At 40.6% G+C, this 18,165-nt stretch overlaps 1 protein-coding gene across 1 annotated transcript in view; it reads right to left on the reverse strand.

Annotated features, from left to right (window-relative positions):
- Positions 1-18,165, reverse strand: part of GADL1 (glutamate decarboxylase like 1) — an 81,779-nt gene that overhangs the window by 11,096 nt on the left and 52,518 nt on the right. The gene's annotated exons all lie outside the window — the stretch shown is intronic.

The raw sequence follows: 18,165 nt of genomic DNA on the forward strand, positions 1-18,165 counted from the left end.
AGTGCTAACATAGTAAGTAAGATACTCATTTAAGTGGAAGTAAGTTTAGGATTTATTGACCTGAGAGCAAGAGGTCAATATTAATTCAGAGAACAATAAATCTTGATACTTAGTTCTAACAGATGCTAATCCAATATATTATTAAATCCATCCCATTAAAGCTAATTAGATTGTGTGTTCTCGTGTGCCTTGTTGCCAATAGCCATTAGTATTGCATGGGTCATAATTACTGTACTTTGATAATTAAATCATATGATTTGCAATAAAATTAAATATCTGGGAATAGAAATACTTCTTTTTCTCTACCATGACTATATTATTGTACATTTCATTGAGTTTTTCCTTCACGCTGCTGTGGACCTTCCATTTTCTTCTGCCAGGATCAGCACAGCTAAGGAATCAAAAGCTCTGTCTGAAAGACAACATTTATTAAAAGGTCTCATTTGTCTTAAAAACCTGATACTCCTAAAGCCACATCCATCTACTATTCCTGTTCTAGGCAGGTAAGGAGCAGGGACACAAATCAGTAAGTAGCTACTGTCAGGGAACAGAAAAAGGAAAAATGAGTCTGCTCTTAGGTAAGTGAAAACCTCCTTCTATTCTAGCATTTTACAGTGCTTTCCATCCCACTTTTCAATGTAGTTCATAGATAAAAGGAAATACTATCATCTTCATCTTAATCTCTGGAAGGAACTGAGGCACACAAAAAGGGAATAATGACTGAGATCTTAATCATGACTTCATGGCCAAACTAGTATTCAAGTACATTAGTATGGCAGGGTATTTTTAGTGCAAATTTATCCTGCAAAAACTCTTGCAGACTACACATTGACTCACAGGCATTTGGGTCAAAGTGGCTTCCTTTCTGAAGGAACCACAACCAAGCTCAGGCATTATGGTGCAATGCAGAGTGCCCCATTGCAGTGCGGATGTCAACTCTTCGGTTGTTGGCAATCCATACTCTTGCAGTGCACATGTAAGGCCGCTGACAGGTATGAACATTTTTGGTAAAGGCTTAGTAAGGACATGAGGGATCACAGAAAATTAAACCCTAGTTGCTCCATATTCTTTCTGAGGAATATAAACTACAGTTCCCAAGTTTCAGCTCTGTATATTGACTGACTGAGTTATTGGCCATTGGAATGTGCTGCCCAGGGAGGTGGTGGAGTCACTGTCCCTGGAGATGTTCAAAAAAAGGATTGGACATAGCACTTAAAGCCATGGTTTAATTAGTCATGACGTGTTGGGTGATAGGTTGGATTTGATGATCTCTGAGGTCATTTCCAACCTGACTGATTCTATGACTTACTGCTTGACAGTATTTTTCCATAAGAACCTGCATTGTTTATGGATGGTAGTTTCTTATTTCTCTTAGTCTCGCACATACAGGGAGCAATGGCTTGAGAGGAAGCACTAAGTGCGCTGAACTGTGTATCATGTGCTACCCAGACACATGGCCTCCAGCACTGACGGTCAGTATACTCATCTAGCTGAATGCTGCACTTGACCACTACAGACTGAGATTTGCATTTTTGATGCTATTTGAGGAAGAGCCATCTTTAACTAAAAACAATTGTGAGAATATGTGCTAACAACACACTAAGGGCATGCCTCAGCTCTCTTTACACATTTCCCTTTTGCATTCAGAGCCAGTTTTTATACATTTAGTGCACACAAATCCCTTTGGTACACTGCTGCCAAGCTAGCTGTGTGTACATGCAAAGATTCATTCCTCATGTATCACAAATTAATTGCATGCATGAAACTATGCAGGACTAATTTAGAACAAAAGTCAGAGTTACTATGAAATTCTCAAAACCCCCCAAACAAACAACAAACACACACACACAAAAAGAATGTACTACGTGTCACAACCTCCATTTCTCCAATGTGCTACAGAACAATTGACTCCACATCTAGCATGGCTACAGGCTACTGCCCTCCCACAAGCTTCAAACTGCTATTATTTTCCTTCCCTCAAATGATTCTCATTATAACTGGGCTGAGTGCTGAGTTAAAAAGCCAGTGTATGAATCACATCATCAACTCAGTTGTCTGGAATCTTAGTTTTCTATGCATTTCCTCATTGTTACATGGATCACCAGTGTAAAACATGTTGCAGCTGCATTGAATTTCCTTTTGCCTTTTTTAACCCTACAATTGCCTGTGAGCAAATATTTATTTGCTGTTATCCAGCTTCATAACCCCTAATACTCTGTGGTTAGGCTGCCTCAGAGAAATTGCCGAGCGTCACAAATATTGAACTCAAGATCATTGCCCAAGGAGGATCTCTTCATTCATCCTTTGGGATAAGGCCTGTTCTGCTCGGGAAGCAAAAAAATGAAGACTCTCAAGTCAAGCCTAATTTAAGCCATGCCATTACTCAACACACCCTTAGATCTCCTCTGTCTTTCCACATGTCAAGGTGGCTCCACAGCACGGTATCTTTTGCCACAGCCATCCCCCATGAAGCCTTCTCTCACACTGGAAGCAGCAAGATTCCATTCCTGAAAACTATACTGGATTTGTTAGTAAAAGAAATATTTTTGATGGATTCTTTTTTTCAGTGGAATGTATTTTTCCAGTTAGAGAATCCAAAACACATCTTGCAATCTTTCCCTTTGAAGCCAGTAGTATTCCCAAGGTACAGAGTGGGCAGTACAGAAATGATTCCTCCTTGGTTTGTTTTCAATCTTATAACAATGTAAGAGTAGCTATCCCCTTTTTCCATGATGACTTCATATTAACCACTGGTAATCAATTCACACCTCCAGAGACTGGGCTTCAGTCTGTAGAAACTCTTTTAAGAACTGGCATTTTTTAATTTCTGTATTGTAGAACTACCACTAAACCCATCTGAAAGATATGGGATGTTTTACAGATATTTTGTGATCACCCAGAAGTACTTCCTATGTATTTATTTAATTTTTTTTTTAAAATCATAAAAAGCACAGTTGCAACGGGAAATATTAATTTAGCAGCACCGCCAAACCATTTCTACGGTATTCTACAAGGATTCTGCTAAATAGATTAATCATTCATGAATAGAGACAAACGGCTAAAAGCTTGGCAGGAAGGTCGGTCGGTCTGGTACGTTCATTTTCCACTGTCAGCTGTGACTTTGGGAAGCAGGTGAGAGTTTAAACCTTGAGCTGGTCTTGATCACCATCTAGTGCCTAAATTGCGGAACTGCACAAATTTAGGGAGTGATTTCCCGATTTAAAGTTGAGAAGCAGAAGGATTAACATGGGAGATTAATCATTTTTAGAAGACCTCAGAAAGGCTTAGGGAACATGAAAATGCTGACAGATGATGAAAGACAGATGTTTCATGATTATGCTAGTTTTGATAGCCCACGACTATGGTATATGTCCAATTCTGGGCCTCTCAGTTTAGGAAAGATGTTGAATTGCTCAAATGTGTCCAGAGAAGGGCAACTAAACTGCTGAAGGGTCTGAAGCACAGCCCTGTGAGGAGTGGCTGAGGGAGCTGGGGTTGCTTAGCCTGGAGAAGAGGAGGCTCAGGGGAAACCTTATTGCTGTCTACAACTACCTGAAGGGAGGTTGTAGCCAGGTGGGGGTTGGTCTCTTCTCCCAGGCAACCAGCACCAGAACAAGAGGACACAGTCTCAAGCTGCACAGGGAGAAGATTAGGTTGGATATTAAGAAGTTCTTCCCAGAAAGAATGATTGGCCATTGGAATGGGCTGCCCAGGGAGGTGGTGGAGTCAACATCCCTGGAGGTGTTTTAAGAAAAGACTGAATGAGGCACTTAGTGCCATGGTCTGGTTGATTAGTTAGGGCTGGGTGATTGGTTGGACTTGATATTGGAGGTCTCGTCCAACCTGGTTGATTCTGTGGGATATAAAGAAAGCATGACCTGCATAGTGAAGTAGTATCTTCATCAGAGACCAGCCAGTGGGGAGAAGGGAAATGTTGGAAGGCTTTTGGGTACACTTTGGGGTTCTGTATGCTTTGGGACCTCTTTTGTCACTATGCTTATAGTTTTCTGTAAAGCACTAATTGCTTTTCCATTTAAACTTTCCATCACTTCTGCAATCCATATGTGTGTTATTCTTTTGCCTCCTTTGTAGGCAAGAGAGGATCTGCCTGGCCTCAAACCGAGGCCTTGCCTTTCAGAAAGCACACCGTGACTCAACGCACAAAAAACTATCTTCACACTGATGAACTTAAAGAGGCTAAACCAAAACAAAACCCCATACTGTTAAAAAATGGGAGTCATACTTTCAATATAAAATAACAATACTGTAAAACTTCATCAAAGATTAGTAGGAGGCATTTTAGGAGACACTTGGAAGAAGCCTTAATCTTTAGAAAATACGACCTATCTTTTACAATGGAAAGATACTGCTTCCCCCCATTGTCTTCTGAGGCCAGGTCAAGAAGCAGGCAAAGACACTTTGACACTATGACTTACCAGTAGTTTGTAGTCACTCTTGTGTGTTTTGTATTTTATTGTACAAAAATACAATTCTGTAGATAGTGTGCAGTATCTACAATCCACCTAGAGCGACTAGACAGAAGAGATGTCTTTAGGCTTCCTTCCACATCTGAAATCCAGACCATCAACTGAATTATCTCTCAGGAATAAAACAAAAACAAAAGGCAGCAAAGCCAAAACAAAACCCAACACTCAACTGCTATTAAAACCACCTGCTAGCTTCTCAAATATTACTGGATTCAGACCAGATATAAGGTGCTTAAATGCCTAGGAAGGAGAGAACTGTAAAATCTTCACAAGCACTTTCATATTTTGTTAGACACTGATCTCTTGAAATATCTTATTCAAAATAACTTTCTAGTCTGAATCTTATAAGCAATCCATAATGTTACACAAAAAGAAAGGAGAGAAAGAAAGACAGCAAGTGAGCACCAGGGCCACCTGGAAACTGGGAGATAATCTGTGCTTGCTCCAGTTCATTCTTTAACAGCTCATGCTTCCAAAACAGAGCTAGCAGTATCACTGAGGAAAGTTTGTTGATTTAAGAACTGGCAGACATTTCTTCCCCTCCTCAAAGATCTTCCGTCTGCCCCGACCCTGACTCCACCAAGCAGCCATTAACAGCGTGCGTGCTAAGTAGCGGTTCCAACACATCGCTGTCATTGGGGTGCCCCCCAAACGTCACCTGCCTTTCTAATCAGCTGCAGGTTAAAACCCTCTTGGAAGAGCTGTACTCTAGAGGCAATCCCCAAATACATATGTAGGTTTTCAGCCAGCTGGACCTGAGCTCAGAGTCCTGACACAGCTACCGACACTGGAGATCTTCCACGCGTGCTACCCAGAGCAGGGCGTTCAGGGCAGGTCCTACAGACAGGTACTAACCACCATCCCTAACTGCTTCCAGGAGAGCACTTTGGCATCTTGAACAGTGAACACTCCATGTTGACATGACCTCATAGCTGCTGTTGATTGTGAAAATTAACCTCATTCACAAGCACAGATGCTATATCCACACTCTCTGTGGAAAGCTGCATTATATTACTCCAACTGAGGCATCAAAGATGCAGTTCAAACTGGATATCCAGCACTGGTTGTGCATTCCCTAGTCACTTCATCCCATGATTAACACACACCGACTGACCTAGTATGTCCAGACAGTCTTTGACTTCGTGCAACAATCAGTTTTGTACAGCAACATATTCTGTCTCCCAACTCATCAGCAGGGGTGGTATGGATCCAGTGTGATGCATCTTCATTTCCAGCCATATATCAGCACAGAGAAATTAATCATTTGTCTATAAATCATCGCTTGCCTCTGTGAACTGATCACAACCTGACTACAGCCACTTGCAGCCAAAGCAAAGGGATAGCCTGGGTCACCAAGGGCGTTCCAAAAATCTTCAGGTGGAAAAGATAGATGAAAGCTTAAAGCTCTTTAATAAGAGATGAGGTGGACAAAGGCTGTGATACTTCAATCAAAAAAGAAGACAGCTTTATCAAAAGCTCACTCTCATTTATTGGCAAAGCAGTATTTGACAAATGGAAAGGGGAAAACAGATCAGATAGTTGTCAATACAGATGTGATGTGGAAAAATATTTATCATAAGGAAAAGAAACTTCTCATTGACAAGACTAAGGAAAGAAGAAACACCTTACTATGTACATTAGGGATGAGTAAAGCCCTGCCTATGGTTAATCACTAAAAACACAGGCAAAGCAGAAGTGTTCAATAACAACCTTACAGCTTCCACAAGGAGGAATTCCTACCACAAATGTGAAGAACTTTCTAAGCTATCAGCAGCTATTAGAGTGTTATAGATGTACTGAGGCCATTTTTTAGATCCACAGGTCTGGATAGCTTGTACCCAAGATTCAAAAAGGCTCACTGAATCTTTGGATAATTTGGGCATACCATGGAAATTTCAGAAAACCAAGCACCGGTATTAAAAGTGGTAAGGGGCTAGACCTATTGAAGTCAATGTAAAAGTTGAACAGAAGAAGCACCCATTAATCTATAATGAAGTAAAGGCTAAGAATATACAGTCACTTAAAAATTGCTAGAAACGGACTTAGGGGTTTTGTATTCATTTACATCTTTGCCAAGGACTAATTTGGGGGGTCAGCCTGCCTTTTTTACTTTGCTGATATTACAGATTTTCTTGATGATTTACTTGCACTTAGAGCATTAATAAGAAAGCCTTACACAGCCAATTAGATGAAAAATAGCAGGAACAATTCACACAGCAACAGCACAAAAAAAACACAAAACAGCAATACAGTAAAACTAAGCAAGTTTTGAATAACTAGCATATCTTCTTATGTAATAAATAGTGTACTGCTATATTGCTGAAAATGAAGAGGCATCATACTGGGTCCACACCACCCCTGCACCCAGCCCATCCTGCTACAATCACACACTGCAGCCCTAGAATCACAGGATCATAGAATCATATAAGGTTGGAAAAGACCTCAAAGATCATCAAGTCCAGCCTCTCACCCAAGACCTCATGACCACTAAACCATGGCACCAAATGCCACATCTGATTGTATCTAGCATAGGAGCTCCATGATTGTAATTCAACACATGCCCAAGGGTCTCAATTTGGCCAGGCATCCTAGAATTTAATTCCAATTTTTTTTTCTATCTGCTGCAAAATTCAGCTTTCTTTCCACCACCTTGACACAGGAATAGAATTTATCCCCTGTATAAAACACAGAACAGCAATTCAACAAAACCCTTCAGCGTCAGCTTGAGTTTATGAAAGGCAGGTCCTGCCTGACTAATCTGATTTCTTTCTACAATAAGGTGACCCATCTAGTGGATGAGGGAAGGGCCATGGACATTGTCCACCTGGACTTTAGTAAAGCTTTTGACACTGTCTCCCACAACATTCTCCTTCAGAAACTCACGGCACTCTGCTTCAGATAAAAGAATGGCCAGGCGCAAAGAGTGGTGGTGAATGGAGTTAAGTCTGGCTGGTGCTCAGTGACTAGTGGTGTCCCCCACAGTTCAGTACTGGGGCCTGTCCTCTTTAAGATCTTTATCAATGATCTGGATGAGGGGATTGAGTGCACCTTCAGTGTTTGCAGAGGACATCAAGCTGGGTGGATGTGTCCATCTGCTAGAGGGTAGGGAAGCTTTACAATGGGATGTGGACAGGTTAGATCAATGAGCCAAGGCCAAGTTCAAGAAGGCCAAGTGGTGGTCAATAAAGTCAGCTGGCAGCTGGTCACATGTGGTGTTCCTCAGGGGTCAGTGTTGGGACCACTTCTGTTTAACATCTTTATTGATGATCTCAATAAGGACACAGTGTGTGTCATCTGTAAGTTCACAGATGACACCAAGTTAGGTGGGAGTGTTGATCTGCACAAGGGTAGGGAGGCTCTACAGAGTTTTAATAACGCTTTGCATTATTAAAACTTCTTCTATCTTTTTGTTTTATTTTCCCCTCTCCCCTGTCCATCTGAGAAGGGGAGTGATAGAGCAGCTTGGTGAGCATTTGACCTCCAGCCAGGGCCACAACCACCCTATGCAGCATGACAGGCTTGGGAAAGTGTAGCTGGAAAGCTGTCTAGCAGAAAGGGACCTGACATTCAGCACAGAGAGGAGATAGCCCTGGCATAAGTGTACTGGAGACAGTGAAATACTTTTGAATAACTGTTTTTCCCATTTCCCAGAAAATTAGGAGGTAGAAGGGAAATAAAAAGGAGTTCTGGGGGGAACACCCCCCCAGATATCAGGTAAAATAAATTTAAGTCTGTATCTTAAAATACAATTACCATTTGTAACAAAATGAAAAGATGGAAGGAGATAGCTTTTATTCAGGTAAAAGCCAAAAACTGAATGCAGTTTCTAGTGACCACAGGACTGCAGTATTTACACATTTCTGGGATGCTTCAATTACTGAATTCCCCTGCGAAGTATATTGGGTTTCATTTTGATCCACAGGCTATTAAAAATGATCTATGACACTTTTAGGAAAGCTGTACTTTGGAGTTCACCTTGTAACTCAAACTTCTTTTTTTTTTTGTCCTTCCATCATTGGTTATTAATGTGCATATACCAGTGAGAGAACATAATGAAGGGGTGCACAAATGCTCAGAAGCACAGCTGCTGCTTTATAAGAACAGTGTCAATAGAGCCAACTAGAACTAAATTAACTGTGTTGAGTGTCTTCAAAATCTCCTTTCTTATTAAAAGCACTTCTCTTTCCAGGCAGGTATGAAAGGACATTGGAAATATTAGTCGATATGTTCTGACTCCAAAGTGAAGGAAGGAAGAGCAATTAGTTCTATTTAAGCAGGGGGAAATATGTGCTGTTTGGGCAAACACATACTACATAGCCAGGAACCTGGATGCACTAGCTGAAACAAAATACATCAAGAGCATAGCAATTTGCCATAGCTCAGAATGAAAAATATTTGACTGTAAATAGGCTATGAATGCATACTCTATTTTTGTCAAAGAATAAACTACAGATTTAGAGGTCGCCACTGCAAAGCATATGGTGAGGAGTAAGGTTCTGTTGCTTTTGTAGAGTTGTAGGGTTGGTGGTATTCACCACCACCCCACCACCACCCCCCTCGAAGTAGTCAAGAACTATTAAGATAGCAAAAATGTTGACCACATTTAAGAAAAACTGGAATATACAGAAAATAGAAGCTGGAGAAGAGAGTAACAAGAGCCTTGGAAGTTCAAAGGGGAAATGACAAACCCTACACCTGGGGAGAACCAAACCCTATACACCAATAAATGCTGGGAATTATCCAGCTGGAAAATACACCTGATGAAGCATTATTAATTTACCTCCCTTTCAAATATGTAACAAGGGTCCACTGGAGAGACAGATTCAGTGTAAATTCCCTTGGGCTTCCTACACTCTGAAAAATCACAGAATCATAGAATTGTCAGGGCTGGAAGGAACCTCAAGGATCATCTAGTTCCAAACCCAGCCACAGGCAGGGACACTTTCCATTAGCTCAGGTGGTTGAAAAGAGTTCAATGATTGGTTTTAAAATGTGTCCTAGATTTGACTTGCTTTTCAGATTAACTGGGTTTGACTATTACAAAAGTACAGGTTAATAATAACAGAATTTTTTAAATGATTCTTTGCTCCTGTGTCTGCACCAATGTTTGTTACTTTCATTTTCTACCTTTACCATTCATAGTAGGAAATACCATCCCAATGCATGAGTTTTACCTTAGTATAATCCTTTAATCAAGATGACAATTATGTCCAGATTAGGAGCATTTAGGTATCTTTTTCAATTCTTCCCCAAAACAGAACGAATGATTTTCTGAGGCATATCCCCAACTGCCTTTTTAATTCATATGAACTTAAGCTCCCCCTCACTCCCCCTAAAAAAATTTGTATCACTTTTTTTGGAGGAGAAGAAACAGGGGTTAGTTTTAGTCTCGGTCTTGCTACAAGCTGTGAGACTTGCAACAATGATGCAAGATATCCACTGCTGTGGGTAACATGCTGTATCTATTTGAAAACCTTAGAAATTAAATAGTACAGCCCTTGTTCAGACAGAACACTTATGTATCCTTTACTGTCAATTGAATCTGTGGTAATAAAGTGGAGAATGCAATCCTACTGAATCATCACAGCCTTTGTATCTGTCATTTTTCAGTTAGAAAATAAGCCCTTTTAGATGTTTCCCATATGCAAACAATGATTTATTGTGGGAAGCTTTTAATAACACTAATGTTGGAAAACAGCTTGTTTGCTTTCTCTATCTGAACTGGAAGGTGGAGTGACCCTCAGTTTTTAGACAGACGGCATGCAAAATATTTAAGACATTGGTCAAATGGAACCTCTGCTTGCCCTGTAAGGAGTACATCTACACACCTCACCACTCTAGGTGATTTACTTGAATCTCAAAAGAATGGTCATGCTAACTAGTCCCTGCAAGACAGCTTTTAGTTTTAATTACGTACCACATTTACATGTGGTCATAGCACTCCTAATACCTAAGCTAGCTAAGGTACCTTCAGAGAGCACTGCATACGGTAGTGAAAATGCATCTTGCATTGCTCTCCCTGGAAAGTTCAGTCCTTTACTTTGAATCTGTCAATCTCTTCTGATTTTATTTCCTCACAATATTTTTCTCCACTTTACCTATTCCCTACAGCTTCATTCTGTGCTATTATGTGTATTACCACATGGAGAAATGATTGGACCCTCCATTACACTTAAAAGGATTTCAAGCAAGAAACAACTAGTGTGGAAACTACTTCACCTCTGGAGATCCAGGCAATCTTTCTCTGCCAGTGACTTAGGGAAGAAGAAATCCTTGCTCAGCCTGAGTTCAACATATGGAGCTGTAACAGACTCCCTCCCTACAGCTTTGATTGTTTCTGTAGGCTGAGCACTAGGGTTCAAATAGACCTCGGTCCTCAGTGGGCCTTGAACATGTACAGCTCAGTGTTAAGTCTCTGACAAAAGTTGCCCTGTATTCTCATCTAGTAAACCATACAGCAGCAAAGCCACTTGGGTTTCTTCTCTTTGTTCTAAGAGCTGAGGGCTAGTTTTGGCAGCTGTGTAACAGTGCTCTTACAACAGAGCTGCCAGATGTGTTCTCATTGCTGGATGGGATGCAAATAATCACCTGTTTGAGCTATCACCTGATATTACAAGTCTGGGAAGGGACTAAGGAATCAAATAGAAATACCTATCTATCCAAAAGAATAGAAATCAGATAGAATAGAATTAACCAGATTGGAAAAGACCTTAGAGATCATTGTGTCCAACCAATCCAATACTATCTAATTGACTAAACCATGGCACCAAGAGCCCCATCCAGTCTCTTCCTAAACACCTCCAGTGATAGTGACTCCGCCACCTCCCTGGGCATCCAATGGCAAATCACTCTTTCTGTGAAGAACTTCTTCTTAACATCCAGCCTAAACCTCCCCTGGTGCAGCTTGAGACTGTGTCCTCTTGTTCTGGTGCTGGCTGCCTGGGAGAAGAGACCAACCCCCACCTGGCTACAACCTCCCTTCAGGTAGTTGTAGAGAGCAATAAGGTCTCCTGAGCCTCCTCCTCTCCAGGCTAAGCAACCCCAGCTCTCTTAGCCTCTCCTCACAGAGCTTGTGCCCCAAATCCCTCACCAGCTTTGTTGCCCTTCTCTATGGTTAAAATGATGTGGAAGGGTACTTAGTGGTGTTGATACTTACTTATTTTCCTTAACTGAAAATAGTAACACCAACCTACAAACAAACAAACACAAAAAAAACCCAAACAAAACAAACAAACCCACCCAAGAAAAACCCCAACCACCACCACAAAACAACCCAAAACAAAACAACAACAAAAAAAACCAACACACCACCAGTGTACTGCATGAATAAGACTGCTTTTAACAGGAGCCCAACTGGTACTGCCCACTCCTGAAAATCTGGTCTGGAAAAGGGCAAAGCAGAGAGCAAGAACAGAAATCCCTTCAACTGCTATATTGTGAATTACTAAAATATCACTTAGGACTACAATAGAAAGCATGAAACTGAAAGTGGTTTCATCTTTGCCTTGTTTTATTACATCTCCTGTAGGTTACAATACAGTCATATGACTACAGCCTCTTTCTATTTCCATATGCACATCAGATATGCCAGCCACCCCATGAAAGAGGAAGCATGAGATCTGGTTAGTTTCACAAACTATTGTAAGTGGCTGAAAGTTAAGCAGGTTGTACAACTCCACCACTGTAAAACACACACTAAAGCGGTGCTAGCACTGAGATAAAATGCATCAAGCCCTTCTCTTCTGATGGAGACTGAGTGAATTTTGCCCCTTAGTCTAGCACTGCTATTTCAGTACATATGCAAGAGTAAAGTGTAAGAGAATGAAGACATACATTCCAGTTGTGTGCACATACGCTGTCACTAAACCAAAATATTCTATTCTGAATTAACAATTTTTTTCTCAAAGGCTTACTATTCCTGTGCCCTTACTCATATCTTCAGAGGAGACATTTAAAACAAATGTTAAGTATCTAACTTAACAGTCACTTTTGTACTGCTGAGTTATACGAAACTGCAGAAAACATATTTAAAGGGCAAGTGTGCAAATCCTTCATTAACAAGGTACTGAAAACACTGCTATAAGTTTTCCCTACTATTATATTACACCGTACTCTTCCTCCTCAATTATCAGAGTTTGTATCTCTTTCTAAAAATAGCAGTCACTCATATAAAGCTAAACTCCAAGGCTTTTATTCATCTGCTACTGTATATTATGTCCTTTCAGTTCAAAAGACTTCTTGTTACTTTAACAAGCAACTGCTTAGTTTATTATTAAATTTCTAAGCACCATCCTCTGCTGAGGAATGGTCACACTACAATGTAATTCCTGGTTCTTAGTGTATTAGTCATTTTGTGGTTTCAGGGCTTATTGTGCCCTCTCTCCCCTAAGATTCTTCCCTACTACCCTGCCTCCATTTGGTCTCATCTAGCCAGGGACACTGCATTTCTATCCCTCCTGAATACAGTACTGAGAATCCAGTTTGGGCCCATTGAATTAGGAGATTCATGCTGAAGATTTAGTGTTGGGCTCTTCTTGTGTCTATAAACTAGAGCAGCCAAGACAGGATCCTGGCACCCTTTAAGTTCCCCTCCTGAATAATGAAAACAGGCAAGTCTTTCATAAGGGTGCTTCTGATTGTAGGTTGCCTAAGTCAGGATCAGGGTGTTCCCCTTCTCCCACGTTAAAGATGGAGGGAAACTGTGTCAACTCCTCAAACAACCTTCATTGGGTGATCACCTCAAGTTATGTTAAGATTAATCTGGAGCTTCTGTTGATCTTGAGCTTTTCCCTGGCAAATCAGATCTCTTCAGACAACCCCTTTGGAGGTTCCTATCTGACTGGCTGAAATGATAATCCATCCCCCTGCAAGGTCTTTCTTTCAGACATACAAAAGCAACCACTTCCACTTGCAGATTTTTGTTTCTTAAGTCCACAACAGATTTATAGGTTGTTTTAAGAGAAGGCAAAAAGATTAATGGATGGAACCATCTGTTAACAATCACCCCCAGGCTGGCAAAAAAAAAAAAAAAAAAAAACCAGAACCTGGACTCATTCTTTTTTCTTTCTGTTGTTTGTTTGTTTCCCCCCAAATGTAGAGAAACCATGATTACATTATCTCAATGCAACAAGAATGCATGTGGGATCAGAAAGAATTAGATAAGCATACTATGTTCACAGATGACAGATAAACAGCTCCAGATCTGCTGTGATCCAGTCACAGTGATTTAGCCAATCCTTCACACTTCTGTGTAAACCTTACCATTGATTCTCCCATCACCTGATGTGGCCCTCCACAAAAACTTGTCAGAGCCAGATGCTAGAGTTAGTAGCTACTTGTCACCACAGAATTGCTCTTGTAAGCAAAGATCACAGAAAGGGGCCTCTATCATCACTCTTCAAACACACTAATTAAGACATTGTTTAATTGTTTTCTTGTTCAAGTGCAATTAAAACTTGAAGTACACTAAACAACGGTGCCTGACACCCTTCTAACAATATTTTGCACACAAATCCCAAGTGGAATTACACTTGCAGCAATATGCTGGGAATCTTTCTTGTACACAAACCTGGGCTGGCTGCTTTTAATGTTGTGGTTATAATCTATGTAGTTTTTCTCTTGTTTGCCCTCTGTTTTTGAAGAGCATTACCTGTATTACCAATTAAAAGTCTTGGTTTCCCTTCCCATTCAAACCTTTTACCACTGTCAATAGGTCTTTTGCATACATAAATACTGAATCAGGTCCTTGATTAGTGTTTGATTATACCACAAAGACCACAAGATTCAGAGGTTGCCAAGGCAACAGCACTCCAACCTCCTTTATCTTTCTGCTTTGATATGAAAGGTCTCATTTATATAAAAGTATCACAACACCAGTCAGTATGACAGGCTATTTTACAAATATACCTTCAGATAGCAGATTGCTATATCTTTCTCTTAAACGTGGGGGAAAGCCAGGAATAAGCTTGCCTCTTACTGAAGGGGAGAGAGGAGGAGCAAAAATGGCATCCCAAGCTATAAAGATTTTAGTATAAAATTTTATCCTCAGTCATCTAATATAGCCAACAGTTTTTTCTCATTTGGCCAAACATCCACAAAAATGCAGGGAGCAAACTTAACAAAAGAAAAAGGTAAACACACCACACAAAGTCTGGGAAGCTAGAATTTTGAGTAATTTGAACAACTGTGCATGAAAGCTTTACTGTCCCACTGGAAATCTAATACTCCAGTACATGGCTTTTACAACCACGGACGAGGCAATGTTTAGTAACGCATAAAAGACCTACCAGGAAACTACTGACAGCTCTTTAACCCAAATTTTGATGTCCAAAGTGGTACTTAGCCTTCCTTACTGAGCAGTACTCAATGTAGTAGTCTACTTGCAGTTACACTCCAGGATCCTTCAACAAAGCCAGGCCCCTGAAGGTGAAAGGCTCTGTTAAAAGATGATTACTTCTCTGTCTCCTTCTTAATCTTCTAGACCACACTGAGCTAGAGCACACTACAAACCAATACAGAATGCACAAGGCATGGCTGACTGGCTGGGGTTAGCAACGGGATGGCAGTAGTTCCAGATGCATCCCTCCAAACTTTTTTTCACGTGCCCTAGCATCCCCTGTTCTGCCAGGAGGTTTTCCAGAAACATTATTAGTACCTATCAACTAACTCTCCATCATCTGGAGATACTTCAGCGTACGATGAGAAACTTGTAACCATCTGCTCTTTGGGGGCAGGGTGTGTGTGTGTAAATCTAAGAAAGTGCACAGATATTTGTAGCTATAGGAGAAAAATACTAAAAAATTATAACTGGAATAGTCTGAGATTAAGATTGTTTGGTTTGGGGGTTTTTGTTGTTTGGTTTCTTGTTTGTTTTTGGTGGTGGTGGTGTTTATTATTATTTATTATTTCTTGCCTCACTTCCACATCTGCCTTGTAATTTCCAGTTAGGCTTCTCTTACTGTGACGCTGTGACATCTTGACATCTTACAGTGTGTCATAAGTGTAATACCACCACGAGGGGGCGCGTATAGCACTAGCGATTGCTCCCTCCTCATCCAGTCGGTTACATCAGTTCCAAGTGAGAGACAACTGCCCCCAGTTTGCAATGACAAAATAATTACACTCACAAGTATTTCTAGTCGAATGTAATAGCAGCTCCCCAGTTACCACAGAGTGCCCATCTGTATGGTTTTTACAAGAAGAAATCCCTCTTCACTTGAGGAACATTGCAGGTTCCTTTACATCCACTGTGCCCTCCAAATATTGCAAAATTTTCAGGACATGGACTATCTTCAACCACTGAGCTGCATTCAAAGATTTGCTGTACTGTTTACAGAACCACTTTCATAACAGTCAATTCCTACTGTGATCACAAAAGATGAAAGTGCTGTAATACTGTGGATGTGCACAGAATTCCCAGTTCCACTACCTACCACAGGAATGTGCCCATTGTGCTGTTCTGTATTTCCCCATCACCATGCTGTTTACCCTTCCCTAAATTGTTCAGGTGATGAGTCCAATGATCAGCTAGTGGCTGCCCCAAATCCTTCAAGCCACTTTTACATATCACCTTTATGGTTTGCATGTTGGGAGACTTTTAAGGGGGCAAATTCTACACCTAAAGCCCAAGGCTCCCTACCTTTAAACAAACAGCCTACCACAACAAAACAAACAAAGCAAGCAGCAGCTTCTGAGAGACAAAGATTATGTAGGACAGCTAGAAGACTGACACCAGGATCAGGTTTCATGCTGTGATCCAGTCAGCCCTGACATATTTCCACACAAAGTGGGCCACAAAAGCTGGAGAAGAGCCAGCACAGCACAAAACCTTCAGGATTATTTTTTGTAGGGTTCTGCAAATTTTTCGGGAAGTTGAGGACTTGAGAGCAGAGCTTTTTTCTTATCAACTTTCACAAGTACTAAAACTCACATAACTAACCTTAGGAGACAGAATATTATTCTGAACAATATTGCTGAACAAGCAGTTGAATAAAATCAATTACCTGCTCAAGGGATTTTTAAGACACACATTTCCTTAATTATTACCAGATATGCAGGTCAACAAAAAGGAAAGATTGATTTCTGGATAAACAGCATAACTGTGATGTCAAAATGTGTGAAAAGACAAATTGTGAATTAAAGCATTTTAGTGGTCACATTAGATGGCAGTATTCAGGGAGCACTAGCAGTCAAAAAACTGTACACATTCCCATTTGCCTGTCAATGCCAGTCCTCATCACTTACACCTTGCTGATCAGAATGCCCTCCTCCTTGCCCAGTCACACTACATTAATCAGTATAAATAAGACTATGCATTAGAATGTTAGTACGCACTGCCATTAGATGGAAAAGTCAAGTCAGTCTTATTTTTTGTGACCCAATGTTGTCATCTCGTGCTCACTACATGTTGTGCCCTAAACCAGCCCTCAGCATCCAAAAAAAAAAAAAGTAACCCCCAGACCTCTCCCTGTAGAGGAGCAGATAGATGAAATAACATGATTTAGGTGTGTAGCAGGCTCTTTTCTGTAATGTTCAAGAACTTCCCAGCAGTGCCTAAAGCAAGGCAACTAACAATTACCATTTGTTGTTTCCTCCAAGAGAGAAAGTTGTGCTATTCAGTGCTTTACTTTGCTGTGGAGGTTTGGTCTGGTTTGTGACAGATTTTTTTGAAGGGGCTTTTGTGGGGAAAGGGGAAATAGGTTTTAAGTATTTTGGGTTTCTTTGTTTCACAAGAGGAGGCATAAGAACAAAGAAAATGTTACCTTGCACATGAAAAGAATGGTTGCAACCTGCAGCTGTGTTCAGTTCTGAGGAGAAATTGCACACAAGCTCTTTCCCACAGAACATTGTTTAGGAAATCTGCTTTGCCAGAATCAGTCCACCTATGTCAGTAAATTGAGCCAGGCATCTATTCCCCACTCTGACTAGAAGCATCGTAGAGCAGCCAAGCAAAGATCCAGTAAGTTACCCTTCATGAGTTAATCACAATACATCAGCTCAAAAGCCATTTGTTGTGCTCATCCCTTCCCTTCACAGTCCCTTCCATAGCATATATAAATAAAAAACCAGAGTTATTTCTTCTGTGCCCTCCCAAATCATCACTCTTCCATGGGTAAAGAAGTTATTATACATGGGGGTGAGGAGATATATTTCTATATTTGTATAAGTATAGATAGATAGAGCCTTCCAGTCTAACAGGAGGAAAGGAAACCCCTTGTGAAAGGATCATAACCCATCCATGCTTTGTGAAAGCAAGGCAATTGCAAAGCCTTTGTATCCATGCTGTGGCTATGAATGACAAAAGTTAAATATACTTTCCAAAACAATATACAGAGGGTTAAGGAAGACCTAACCCCTAAGGACATCAGCATCCTGCATAAATTGAAAGCAATCCCTGTTACAGGGAAACTGCTAAAAGGAGAGCAGATACTGTAGGAAGAATGCATGTATCTATAGTATGTATAAAATGCATCACACACACAAGCATGCATGTGGCATACACATCTATGTTCTAATTTAAATTTCTAACAGCAAATTCTTTGGAAAAATATACCAATAAATGCAGAACACCAAAGCTGCTACAGCAAGAGCAAACAATTAAATTCAATTCCTCACAGAACAGCTTATTCAGTGAAAGAAAACACCACTGTTTCTATGAGTTTAAGTCTTCATTACTGAG

Source organism: Dryobates pubescens, chromosome 4 (assembly GCF_014839835.1).
Source record: "Dryobates pubescens isolate bDryPub1 chromosome 4, bDryPub1.pri, whole genome shotgun sequence".
NCBI classification, from domain to species: domain Eukaryota; kingdom Metazoa; phylum Chordata; class Aves; order Piciformes; family Picidae; genus Dryobates; species Dryobates pubescens.